Source organism: Pteronotus mesoamericanus, unplaced genomic scaffold, assembly GCF_021234165.1.
Source record: "Pteronotus mesoamericanus isolate MK-2021 breed Mesoamerican mustached bat unplaced genomic scaffold, CSHL_Meso_final scaffold_54, whole genome shotgun sequence".
Taxonomy (NCBI): Eukaryota; Metazoa; Chordata; class Mammalia; order Chiroptera; family Mormoopidae; genus Pteronotus; species Pteronotus mesoamericanus.
The window spans coordinates 4360952-4375030 of record NW_026555321.1 but is presented as its reverse complement, the minus strand read 5'-3'; positions in this window follow the sequence as shown (position 1 = coordinate 4375030).

Below are 14079 nucleotides of genomic sequence, written 5' to 3'. Positions count from 1 at the left end.
TCTGGATCCCTCACTGCTGAACTGATTGGCAGGCTGGAGCCCCCTGAACGCTGCAGTCTCACCGGCAATCGGATGCATTCTCACTGGGAAGCCTGGGGCTAAGAGGCACTATTTAGAGTAACACAGCGTTGAATCCAATTTGAAATACCAGGAAAAACTGTTAGTGATACAGATCAGCCTCTGGGAGGCCAGGACAGAGAAAGGTGCTCTGAAAAAATTCATACTTGGGGAGCTCACTCCCCAAGACTCAGAGGACCCGGCAACAAATGGCCCAGGCCACATGGATGGATGCTGATAATAAAAGCAGAAAATTTAAATAAACAAACTAATAAATAAAAAACAAGACATAAAATCAGAAATATAATAGGAGTGATTTTAAAATCCAGTTTTTGGTGAGACAGGGTGTTCACAGGAAAAAAAAAAGAAGGCAGAATTTTCTCCTATATCCCATTGATCGCTGTCTTTTCTTTTATCCCTTTGCTTGTCAGTGAGCTCTGATTCTGTGGCTCTGTGACCTGGGAAATGGAGACATAAAAGTTCAAAGATATATGGAATGCCTTCATTTACTGATCAATGTCCTTCTGCCTTCCTTCTCTTTGGAGGGACTCAAGCTGTGAACCTGGCTCTTGTGAACTACAGGTTAATTGCTATCTACAAACACGTACATACTAATCCTCTCTTTTCCTCTTTCTCCCATGTTCTCTCAAAAGTAACCCACAGAGTATTTTTAACACTTTACCCATCTGTGTTGACTTAGGTCAACATGGAAATCACCTTCCACCTCTATTTAAACTCTTTATTTCCCTATATTGTACACTTTATAGAGAACATGCAAGTGATCCACTGTTATTTCTCCTTCAACACGGTCATCATAGTTGTGAAGTAGCTGTGATCACATAAGAAAGGGAAATTGATGTGGGAGTTTCTTATCTACTACTCTACAAACATGGAGTCTTTCTAAATCATGTTGGGGCTTGGGCTTGGCTTTTTCAGCCTAGAAGGTCCTCTGTCACTGGGTAAGGGTAAAGACTGGGGAGAAAGTGGTTTCTAGAAGGAAGAGAGAGCTATAGCTATAGCCTTTTGTGGTGTAGGAGCACTGCTAATACCAAACTACAGAGCTACAGGAAGGGAGCCAGATGAATATATACCCCAAACTCCCCCTCCTCCTTGGTCTGATCTCCAAGCAGTGCTGCCCTGTTGGCCTAAACTGACTTCTAGAGGGATTTCACTGCATATTTGTACTCACATACATGAAAGTGTGTGTATGTATTTAGTTAATTTTATTCTATGTAAGGGTTTGTGTATATATATTTGCAATTTTCTTTCTTCTCTTAATAATACATAGGAGAAACCTCCATGATCTCCACTAAAATAAAATGAAACTGACCAGGAGATACAGCTAATCAGCCTGTGAACAAAGGTTTTATTTCTATAGTATTGTAAGAATCGACCACCAGGGTACATCTGAGATCAGATTCTTTGTTGGGCCTATGTTTAGTCCCGTGTTATAAAATCAGATAAATGAAAGAAGGTTTTAAAGTAATGCTACTCAATGTTATAATTATTCTCCAACTTAGACCATTTTCCCAGGTTAAATAAAGAAAGGGAAAATTTTCTGGCCAGAAAGGTCATTAGTGTATTTCATTCACATAAGCAATTTACTAAAAACAAGGCAAAACATAATTCTGCGCTGACTTTCACAGTTGAGTCCATTCTGAGAAGGCTATTGGAGGAGGTCATTTGGAGCTGGACCCCAGCAATTAGGGGTCCCACATATTCTCCCCTGTCGTTGCAAAGGAGATTCTGCCCCCACCCCCCGCCACTCCTCCCTGCCCTTCTCACAGTAGGAACCATTTTCTACGTCGGAACCTTGGGAGAGCATGTGTTGCTGAGGCCATCTGGACCTAATACGTGACTGAACCACGTTAAGGCCTCTCTATAAATTTAAGTTTCTGGCCTGCGGTGCAGACACCTGCTTCTGCTGGGTGCCCAGGAGACAAACCTCATAACTGCCCTGCTTGTTAAGCCTGCCCTCTACCGCTCTGGGGTGACCTGGGTCTTCGGTCCCCCTTGCGCTCGCGGTACCGGGGCCAGGTTCAGATTCCTCGCAAGAATTTGTTGCTACTAGAGGTGAGGAGGGAAGTTACCTTTATTTATCCTAAAGTAATTTGAGAAGAAGTAATGATTTTATACTTATTGAGAGGGGGACAGTGTGAGGAATTACATAATACACATTTAGTGTCTTTTCCTATGTTGCGGTTCGGTGCCCTCAGCAATCACAAGGTTTTAAATGACTGGATAGTATTCCTTCCTAGCTATGCACCATAAATTTATCCATCACTAACATATTGAAGGACGTTTACATTTGTTTGAGTTTTCCTTATTTTAAACTGCATCAAACATCCTTTTAAATATTTCATTGTATCAATATAGATCATATTCACAGAAGTACATTAATATATATGGAGTTCAATAAGTTATTAACTAGATAAATAGTTCAAGAAACAGAATATTGAGAATTCTGGAAGTTTCCCCTCATATCCTCTCCCAAACATTCTTTTCTCTCCTCTCTGAAGTTTATAAGCATTATAGTTGCTAACATTTTATACTAGTTTTTCTATTTTAAACTTTACATAAATGGAATAATCCAGTACATAATTGCATATATTTATGTTATTTGATCCACACTGTTGGACTCATTTATCTTTTCACATGTAGTTGTAGTTTAACATTTTTATTGTTGTATAGTGTTACATTGATTTACTATTTGTAGTTGATTGATATTTGTACGATTACTAGTGTATGGCTGTTGTGATTAATAATGCTATAAATATTCTTGTACATGCATATTCTTATATACACTAATGGATTTCTGCTAGATATTTCCAGATAATATGTTCAAGTTTAATTGATAATGCCAATATGTTTTATAAAATGTTTGAAGCAAATGCTCAGGATGGAAAAGGGTGCCATTGATCACATTCTTACCAAACTTAAATGATCAAAATTTTTATTTTTAGGTATTTTGGTGAATGTGAAGTGGCATCTTATAATTATTTTATTTTTCATTTTACTGTTATGAACATAACTTCGCATAATTATCATTTGTTTTGTGAAGTGCCATTTCACTTTTTTTGTAATTTTTTATTCAGTCAGCTTAATGACTTATAATTGACTGTAACTTCCATTTTTTATTAATGTGAAAGCATTCTTTATATATCTTTAGAGGTGCCCTTCTTTATGTATATTTCAATCATCTCTTCCTACTTTGTGGCTTATTTTTTAATTGTTTACTGGAATCTCATGATGAACAAGAGCTGACCGTTTAAATGTCAAATTTTTTCCTTTGGTTGGTCTTTTTCTATGGTTGGTCTCTGTTTTCAACAGCTATATTTTCCAACTTACTTTTCATCTTTTGCATTTAGAGCTCAGATCCACTTGAAATTTATTATTGTGAAATAGGGAACGAGACTTTTTTCTGTCTATGTGGGTATTCCATTTCCCAAAGCCCGTTACGGGAAGCTGCGCTGCTCCTCGTTGGTGAGTGCTGCCATTGTGAGAATCAAGTGTTCCTGCTTTTGAGTCTGTCTCTGGGCTGCCACTCTTTTCACAGGGCCTGTTTTTCTGTCACATATTTATGTTACAATAACTACTTTTCTGACAAGACTTATTGTATAATACATCCTGGAAATTAGTAGGTTAAGGCCTTTCACTCTCATCTTTGTTCTACTTGTACTTCTTCCATAATACCCTGGCTCTTCAGGTGCAACAGAATGCTGAACGAAAGCGCTGTGGGTGGACGGACATAAATGCCTTATTTTCTATGATATTAAAAAAAAAATGTTCTATACAAGTGACCATTACATCCAAAGTTTTTTCTTCCCAGTTATTATTTTATAATATGTAGGCTTTACAAGTTTCCTTCTATTTTTGCTTGCTTAGATGGTGACTTTTATAGTACTTTTTCTGCATCTTTGGTATATTTATATAATATTTTTTACTTATTTTGTTAACATGAAAAATTACATTGGCATATTTTTGTATGTTAAAGCAAACTTTCATTCCTGGAATATTTTAAATTTGGTCATGATTATCCATAGAGATATAAATATACATATAGAGAGAAATTGATAAGGTTTTTTTTTTGCTGTCATTAAATTATGTTTTAGTGTTCTTTGTATTTATGTTTATAAAAAAGAATCATCCTTTCTCTTAATGCCTTTGTAAGGCTGTTGTATCAAGTTCACACAGGCCTTATACAAATGCCTGGGAAATATTTCTTATTTCTCTCTCTACTTGGAAGTGTATCCATAAGATTGGTCTTTGCTTCTTTTTGAGATAGTTGGTAGAATTTACTAGTAAAACAACCTGTGCTGGGTATAATTTGTGCAAAACTTCCTGTTTTGATCACACAATTGATTTTTTCTTTAGTCATAGAACTACTGTATATTTCATTTGTTTTTGTATTAATTTTAATAAGTTGTATTTTCCAGGAATAAGTTAATTTCATCTAATTGATATCATTATTTTCATGCTTTTCCCTATCTTCTTGAATGTATCATGTTCATTTACAATAGCTGTTTTATTAATATATATATTTTAATTCTATAATCTCTGTCACTTCTAGGTCTATTTCTTTGATTAATTTTTCACCCTAGATATGGATATATATATTGCTAACTTATATGCCTGATAATTTTTGATTGAGTTCTGGACATTCTGAAGTTTATATTTTTGTGGTTCTAGGAATTTTTGTATTTCTTTAAATACTGTTGAACTTGGTTCTGGCTTGTTGTTACTTAGGCTATCTTCATTTCCAGGCTTGCTTTCAAGCTGGTGTTATGAGTCCAGTCTTTATCCTAGGACTAATTTAATTCCACTACTAAAGCAATAATCTGCTGAAAACACTACCCAATGTCATGTATAATGATGTTTTTCCACTCATAGTGTATTTACTACAACAAAGGAACCAACATTGGTATATTACTATTAAGTAAATGCCACACTTCATTTGGGTTTCACAGAATTTTTTTTTTCCATCCAATGTCCTTCTGCTGTTCCAGGGTACCATTCAGGAGACCACCTTACATTTAGTTGTGTTTCGTTGGCATTCTCTAGACTGAGACAGTTTTTGATGACCATGACAATTTTGTAGAGTGCTAGAAAGGTATGTTTGTTTGATGGCTTTCTCAAGGTCGGCCTGGGATGATGGGCTTTGGGAAGGAGATAACAGAGGCCAAGAGCCCCTCTCATCACATCATGTCAAGGTGCATCCTACTGACGTGAGCCGTCACTCATGATGCTAATCTTGATCAGCTGACCGTGGTGGTATGTGCCAGGTTTCTCCACAGTAAAGTTACTTTTCCACCCCTGTCCACCTTGGGCTCTTTTGAAGGCAAATCACTAATCCCAGCCCACAGTTAAGGATAGAAAAAGTACATTTATCTGGAGGAGGTACTACATACATAAATTATTTGGAAGTCTACTTTTAGGATTGCTTCTCTTCTCCTCACTGTATGGAGTGATTTTATAAATTTTGCTGGGTTTTGTGTTGATTTATTTCCTTTACTCATGATGTTTTGCTTCTTTGTGTGTTCTGTAACTTTATAGTGCAAGTTCATTGCCAATGGAATTTTGTCTGTGATAATTATGACGGCCTGGCAAATGAGATGCCACTTATGCTCCACTTCAGAGCCTCTCAGCCTAAATTGTCTTTTGTTCCCACCGCCACTGTGGTTACCAGCTCTTCCTGGGCTCCGACTGGCTACATGCAGGCACACCCCCACCTCACTGCTTCATGCTCACGCCACTTGCCTTTTGCCTCTTGCCTCTTGCCTCTTGCCCAGAGCTTCCCTTTGATGACAGCGTTTGGAACCTCAAAGATCTGGATCAGCAAACAAGTGGGACACTGGGGAAATTAATGCCTCACGGGGCAGATATTTGCAAGTGAAATATCAGAGCCAGGATATGGAGGCCCCCCCCTTGCTTTACCTGGAAAGACTGCTGAGGTGTAGATAGTGTGTGATTACTTGAAAGACAGTCTCCATGGATTCCTTGTATTGGAGGCTCCTTCATTCCCAGCTTGGCTTCTCTTGTCTCTCATTCATCCTCAAATCATTACTATTTTTTACCCATAAGTTCTTTGCTATGGGCTCTGCTTTCTCAGGAATCCAGGCTAAGTTAACTGTTTCTGCCTGATCCTCCTGGGGCATTACCAGTCTGAGGCCACCTTTTGTCTAAATGTATTGCTCTGGGGGGCGGGGGGCGGTGCCTGGATCACACAGGTGTTAGAAATTTCAAATTTAAGTTCTTAGGAGCAGAGGACCATGATGATTCTTAGGGGATTTTTTGTTTCTTTTCCCTTATTCAGAATTTACAGCAAAGTAGAAAAAGTTTTTCCCCTTCCTTTTATCTCTGAGGTGTCAGTAAAAATAAAAAAATTCAGTCTATTTTATTACTAAAGATGAAACATTTTCAGCATCACGGATTTATATGGGATCTTAGTATTTGCCCAACTACTTCCCTCCTAAGCACGTATGGCTGCTAAAACTTTAACTCTCAGTTATTGAGTTCAATTTCCTCCAAAGTGGCTGAAACCTCAGTGCCTATTTGTGTCTGATTTCAGATTCTTCTTCGCTTTTGATCCTTCGATATTTCCTTTACATTCTTTAGAGCTCTACTCAGCATTGAAAGTATGTTTATTCTTTCTCATCCAAATTTTCTCGATGTTTTTAATGATAGAACTTTTATGATATATTATCTGCCATATTCCCAGAAACAGAAGTGCTGGATATTTGCAATTTTGCCAAGCTTGGTGATCTGGTTTATAAAAGCACATCAACGTGAAAGTAGCAATTCAAGAAAAGAGTTTACTTCTAGCAAATATATGCCTTTCCTGAGAAATAACAAGGAATGAGAAAATGCAGAAAAAATAGGTATAAATCAAAATAGTACGCATTGCGGTCCAATGATAGTGTGGGGACAATCATCTCTACATATTTCAATAATCCTGAGGGGCACCCATGTCCTTGACTTAAATTATAATTAATGTTAGTGGTGTTGACCTCAAGGAAACGCAACATTTTAAAGATATTCACCATGTTGAAGATGGGAACACTGTATAGAATATACTTTATTTTATTTTTTTATCTTTTTTATTTTTTATTGTTGTTCAAGTACAGTTGTCTCCATTTTCCCCCCACGCCTCCCCCCCCCACCCTCGGTCCTACCCCTATTTTAAAGTATTTTTTCCTGAAGTAATTTTAAACAATATGTTACTCTTTTAGAGTGGATAATAATAAGATAAAAATTATAATTATTACCAATTATTGAGTTCCAAATAGGTGTCTGTGACTGGGCTCTGCCTTTTACCTAATTCTTAACACATTACCTTAATTCTCACAATAAAACTGCAGGATAACTATTACGAGCTTCACCTTATAATAAGTGCATTCAAGTTACATTATTACTAAGTGGTCAAGGCCGAATTACAGTTTCTCTGCTATTTGTATTTCGCCATACTGCCATCCTTTTTCGTCCTGCAAAATCTCTTACCCTATAGACGTGTTCTAAGAATGTCCCAGATAGCTGAGGCATTGTCACATTTCTTTGGCAAGAGGGTCCCTGACAATTCAGGAAGAGACAGCGTGCGTTTAGTGTTCATCTTTTGACCCTGGTCGATGTGATTTTCTAGCAGGTTCCCAGGATGGTCAGATCCTCTATGTGGAAGAGCCTGTGATGGAGGTAGTTTGGCGTACATGCCAAACTTGTGGCATTGAAACCAGCAGGGGGATGAAGAAGGGCGGGCTGGATAGTGAGTCAAAAATGACAAAAACGGAAACAAACAGGAGGGACAAGTTTTCAAATATGATAATTCTGTCTGGACAGTTGGCAAAGAACAAATGCTCCCTTGCTCCCTATGGAAATGATAATTTAAAAAGGCAGACTGGGGAACTTTAGACAATTATTTAGGCCTTTTAAATATTTATGAGTTCCAGTGTGCTACATACATTTTAAAGACAGTTGACAACTGCAGCAGCATATATCATCTTGTTCCCTCTGCAAGCTAAAAATAGTTTTTCTTTTTAATGTAAAAACAATACATTCAGTTTGGTGTCCATGAAATAAAAGACTGTAAAATACTAATTCACAGGCGTGACAGCAAAGAACATTATAAGAAATTCTTCTTGTAAACTTTCAGATGAGTAATCTGATCTGTCACTTTTGCTTGAGAAAGGTCTTGAGGGCTTGAGGTTGAGGCTGCCAGTCTTCACCGTGGGCACTGGAAGCATAAGGTTTGAGCCTAGCCACAGCCTAGAAGGGTCAACTTAGAACCGATTTAGAAATGAGAGCCAAGCTTGGGGTTAAAGAAGCAAAGCATCGGCAAGAGCAGGAGAAAAGATTAGAAAAAAATAGGAAAAATAAAAAAGCTTGCCAAAGAGCAAGCTTTGACCATTTGTTTTAAATCAGTTCACAGTTTTGAATATTCTTCCTGGGGACAAATGGGTATATAGATGAGCCTGACTGGTTTAATGGGATAACTGGGTACCTCCCACCCTGTTCTGTGTCTTGCTGAGGTAGAAGGTTTTCACGGATGCGTTCAGTGCCCCATTCCGATCCATGTGACAGGGACATACACCCGTTCCCAGCGGCCGAGAGTGTTGGCTGTTAGCACCCCACAGCTGCTCGTCTCTCCGGAGAATTGCCCTGGGCCTGAAAGAAGCTACCTTGCCTGACAGGTTACCTACTCCTTGAATCAGGACTTGATCAGTGATTGACCAATATAGGGTGCAAAATGTCAGCCCTTTTGCCTCGATGTGAAACTGACTCTGGTATAATTCCTGCTCCAGAGCTCCCCATGGGATCAGGCTGAAGTTCATGTTCAGCTGAAATCACATCCTTGCTCAGCTCCTTCCCTGGGCCAATTGTGCTCTTGTTACTTCTCGGCATGTTTTGCCTCGGCGTACCCCCTCAGTAAGTCATCTGATGAGAGCTCCATCTTGGGTCCTTTGAGAAACCCAGCTGAGTCAGAGCAATAAGTTGGACTCCTGTTCTGCCAGCCTAAGCCGGGAACAGACTCTCTAACAAGGGAAGTGGCATCTCTCATACTATACCATACAAAATGCATTCAGTGATTGGATCAACCAGAATACAGCAAGGGCTTAGTAAACTGAGCTATTCTCTATGCTCCAAATGCCCTCCTCCTCCTGAACGCTGCACTCAGGCTTTCGGGCTCAGTCCCCGTGTCACTGTCTCAGCAAATGCTTCCTGCGAGTCCTGCCTCTGCTCCTGAGCCCTGTGCCGATCTAGCTTCCCCTTCACTCGGGCTGCCGTGGTGTTTGCGGTGCTCTCTCTTATTGACACATCGTAGTGTATCATGAGGTTGGCTCTCACTCTTACTGAGTGCCCCATAAATGCCCTAGCTTGCTCCAGCCAGAAGGGATGAGGCAAGGCAATGTTCTGTACCCAAGGGGGACATTTTCTTTGAACTGCCTCCTATCTGTGAGGGCACTAAGCTCCCCACCACTACCTACTTCACACTGCCTGAGGGTGGCAGGAATGCCCGAGGGTCAGCAGCCATTACACTAGGTCTGTCTAGAAGTGGTGTCTCTGAGAGTCTGTCTCATAGCGGGATGTAGTGATAGAAGGAAACTGAGATTATCAGGGGAACCCAGCACCTCCCCAAACAAGACTGAAGGGGAGGGATGGCTTCAGGCCATACTTGTGAACATCAAGCATCTTTGCTGAGTTCTCTGCACAGTCATATCAGCAAACCAGACAGACAAATAAAGATGTTATCCATTGTGGAGCTGGCTGTAAAATTGCTCAGGTGCCAGTCTGTCTTGACAGCACCCCATGGAGAATCTTCCAGGCCTTAGAAGTGCTGAGACATGAGGAGATCTACTGCAACTGGGCTAGGTGATCAGGCTGCCTCCACAGGTTCCAGAGCCGGGACCCTCAGACCAGTGAGCCACAGGTAGGACATTGCCCTGGACTGCTGTGCCCTGAGAGAGTCTGCATGTACCAGGTGACGTTGCAGAGGCACGTGCAGGGTGGTGTGCACCCTCTAGAGCAAGGAACCTTGCTTGCAGGCCTGAGGTGAGACCTGAACACCTGAGTCTGTTGGATAGAGGAGTGGAGGACATTCCTATGGGAGGGGACATATAAAGCTGGCTCTGAGGCGCTTCCCTTAAGCCATAGCGCAGAGACGCTGAACCTGCAGGTGCTTCTCACACCTGGGCCCGGGGCCCGAGAAGCCCTTGTCCTGGCTGGCTAATGAGTTTTAGGTGCCCGTCAGAGGCCTGCCGCATGGACCAGAAGTGACGGGCGGGCCCAGATTCACCCCGGGGACAGCGCTTTAGATAGAGGCTAGAGCTTGTGAGGGGCTAGGTGCAGACAAACCTGTGAGAATCCTGCATACCCAGGGACATGTTAGCCCAAGCCTGATGAAGACGCCCTACTCAGCCTCAGCTAGCTGGTGCCTCAGACGCAGCCGCTGGCCAGACACCGGGGACAAGGAAGGGCAGAGTTCAGTAAGTGCATGCAAGGGAGCTCAAAGATAAGATTTCTCAAATGCTCTGTAAACAATTTTAAAAAGTTTGTTCTAGTCAACACAGTATGTGTAAGAACTGAAATCTTGCTTCTCCTTCCAGATGGGGGAAAGTTTATATCCTGAGTGTAGTGCTGTATGTTTCAGACCCAGAGTTCTTAGTCTGAGACCCACACGATACAGTGTATTTTTGCAGGCAGAACCAGAAGTGTAGGGATTAGGGCCCTCAGGCCTCCGGGTATATACCAGAGAACGTGGCGGGGTCGGATGCTATGAAGGGACCTGAATGCACGGCTGGGATCATTTCCTGTCCTTCCCCAAGCCTTAGTCTCAGCCTGCCTGCAGACGTCTGCCCACACAGGAAGAATACTAGATTTAGAGGCCGATGAACAAATGTGAATCTTATTAATAAGACCATTTATTAGTTTTTAGGTTTTCAGCAAGTATTAACAGTATCCTCTTTCCTCCTCCACAAAAAAGGTGCAACAATGTCTATGTTTCAGGGTTATTGTGAAAAGTAAATGAGATCATTTGCAGAAATATAGTTAGTATTCTGCCAATTAAAGAGTTAAAAAATTGCAACTATTTAGTGAGCACGTATTATGCTAAAGTCCCCATTGAGCTAAGTTGCGGTGATGCAAAGATGAATATGACAACATCTGTTCCTTCAGATCTCTCATAGTCCTGTTTAGAGAGAGGGCTACACTGCGGCGGCCGTGATCAGATCGCAGACAGTTAGGGGCCATTGCGTGCTCCTTAAGGCCCTGTGAGAGGAATCCCGAATATGCCTTGAGTGCAGAGGCCTGGCTCTGTTTCCCATGCTTATAGAGCTGAGAGTTAAGTCAGAGCCAAAGTTAAGTCCAAAGCTAGTCTGTCCCCCACTGCAGAATCCATTGGTTCTGCAGGTTGGAGCTGCACTTAGACTCCTGTTTTTTGACTCTCAGCGCAGAGCTTTTTCTATTGCATCATGCTTTTTTGTTGTTGTTTTTTCCTCAACAGTAAAGCTAGTAATTTTGGTTTCTGAGCTAAATGAAAGCCCTAGGTTTGACCCTTTGAGAACCTACCATTGGACCAAATGTTTTTCTTCCAAAGCCCTGGAAGATATTTTTTACAATCCTAATTAGAGTTATTTTATTGCACCCTAATGCCAAAGCACAGATTCCTAACACATTGTTTTTCTTTCTGACCTAGGAACAAAGTCTTCTGATGCAGAGATAGGTTCACAGTCTAGGTCCTTCTCTCAAGAGAGAAAACAGTAACGTTACATCTGAAAAGCCAGCTCCTCTGATTTGGGCAAAGGTGATTCTTTGTATCGGGCAGTTGAAAAAGCTGGAGTGGAATAAATATCCAGCTTCTCCTTTGGAAGCTGGGGGCTGCCCAATGGAAATGGGTGATAGTGTGTCATCTTTTGCCACAAATCTCTTCCTGAAGGCAGAAAGGTGGCAGATTCAAAAAGCAAATCATGGCTGTGGCTGATTTCACTTGGAGAGTTGCCCAGGTTGGTCAGTATTGTTTGTCCAAGGAAGATATTGTTGCATATCCTTAATGCCTCCAACTCCTTCCTGAGAGAGTTGCTCAGGAATAGGAAAGGGGTTGGCATTCTGATTAAAGAGAGAATAAGACTATTGCAGCATAAGAATAAGAATATTTTAACTATGAAAACAATTCAGCCAAATGAAAGGCTGCCTAACACCCTGATACCCACTGTTGTCATTCACATGATATCTTTTGCTTATGTTTATTAAGGAAAACAAATACTGCTCCATGTTGCCACATAATGTCAAAGCAAATACACAGTAGGAAGCATAAGTCATTTGCTTCCCTGCAAGTTCCTGTTACTGAATCAGGACATTTCGAGAAGTTGTTTAGCTTAACTCCAAGCAAATTTATCAGTTGCTGAATTCTAGCCCCCAATGCCAACATTTAATTATCTTCTACTCTGGGTCAAGAACTGTAAGTGTGAGGAAAGAGGTACCTCTACATGTGTTGGGGGTCTTGCAACCTAACTACAAATTTTTGTGTTATAGATGTGGAGAGCGTATTGTATTTATTCATTCACTCAACCAATGTTTATTAGTCAACTAAATTTCAAGATAGGGATCAGTACGGAATGTAAAAGAGCAGTTGCTGTTCAATTTCTAATAGAGATATTTGACTGCAGACCAATAAAAATATAAAATATGTAGTGTGATAGAAGCCAGTATGTGATAGTATAAAGAGAAATGAAAAAGAAAATGAAAGATACAAAGTATAGAGTATAGGGCTGGGAGCATTATTTTACATTGAGTTGAGTGGTCAAGGAAGACCTCTCAGTTAAAAGACATTTGAGAATCAGAAGGAAAATAAGGAGAATGCCATTTGGCTCTGAGATAAAAGGTGTTTTAGGCAGAGAAAGTGAGTGGACAGGAAATGAAGGAAGAGTGTTCTAGGAGCCCAGGTCCAGTAAGGACTGGGCGTGGCTGGAGGGGTGTGAACAACGAGAGCGAGGAGAAGAGGGTGCAGGGGCAGAGAGGCCAGGTCATGCAGGGTCTTGATGCATCCTTAGGACCTTAGCCCGTATTCATAATGCTTCAAAAAGTATTGGAGGGATTCAGCAGAGCAGTGACCTCCTCTGGCTTAAATATGAGGGAGTTTACTCTGGGTCTTTTGGAAGAGTAAGTGGTAGGGTGGTAGATAAGCAGAGACCAGGTAAGAGATGATTGCAATAAGCCAGGCAAGAGATGCTGGTAGCTAGGACCCGGGTGATAATAAGGGAAGAGGCTAGATTTTTAGGTGCACTTTAAAGATAGAGACAATAGGATTTGTTGATGGATTTGTTGTAGGATGTGAGGGGGAAAGAGGATTTCAGAGAGGCTCAAAGGTTTGGAGGCCTGAACAAGTGGAAGTATAGAGCTGACATTTGCTGAGCTAGTGAAAACTGTGAGGCGAGCAGGTGAGGGGTGGAATTATGAGCTTAGTTATTGACATGATAAGCTTCAGATATCCTCTATTAATGTAGGCTCAGGAGAGAGATCCATGGTTTACATATAAACTTGAGAGATACTGAAATACAGGTGTTTTTTTTTTTTTTTAATTGTTGTTACTGAAAGATGAGATTGTCTAATGAGTGAGTAAGTAGAGTGGAAAATGGGTCATTGGTGAATTCTGGGACCCAGTAGTGTTCAGAGATTGGGGACAGGAGACTGAATTAGCAAAGAAGACATGAAAGAAGAGAGAGGTAGGACACAGTCAGGAGAGAGAGCAGTTGTCATGGAATTCAAGGAAAGAAAGTGTTTCACCTAGAAAGAGGAAGGCCAAAAGTGGTGTATATTCACCCATGATACCTGTCAAAAACTGGAATTAATCATCTCTTCCACACGAGTTCATATGAAAGGGCTATTGTTAAGGTTAGAAAGAAGTGGAGGAAGTTTTATGGAGAGAATCTGAGTTATGATGGGGCCGTAACTCGGGGAGAGAAAAGTGTTTCATGTGAGAGAGACCCATTTTAGCAAATGCTGAAAAATGCTTACCAAATGCCAGGCACTGTTCTA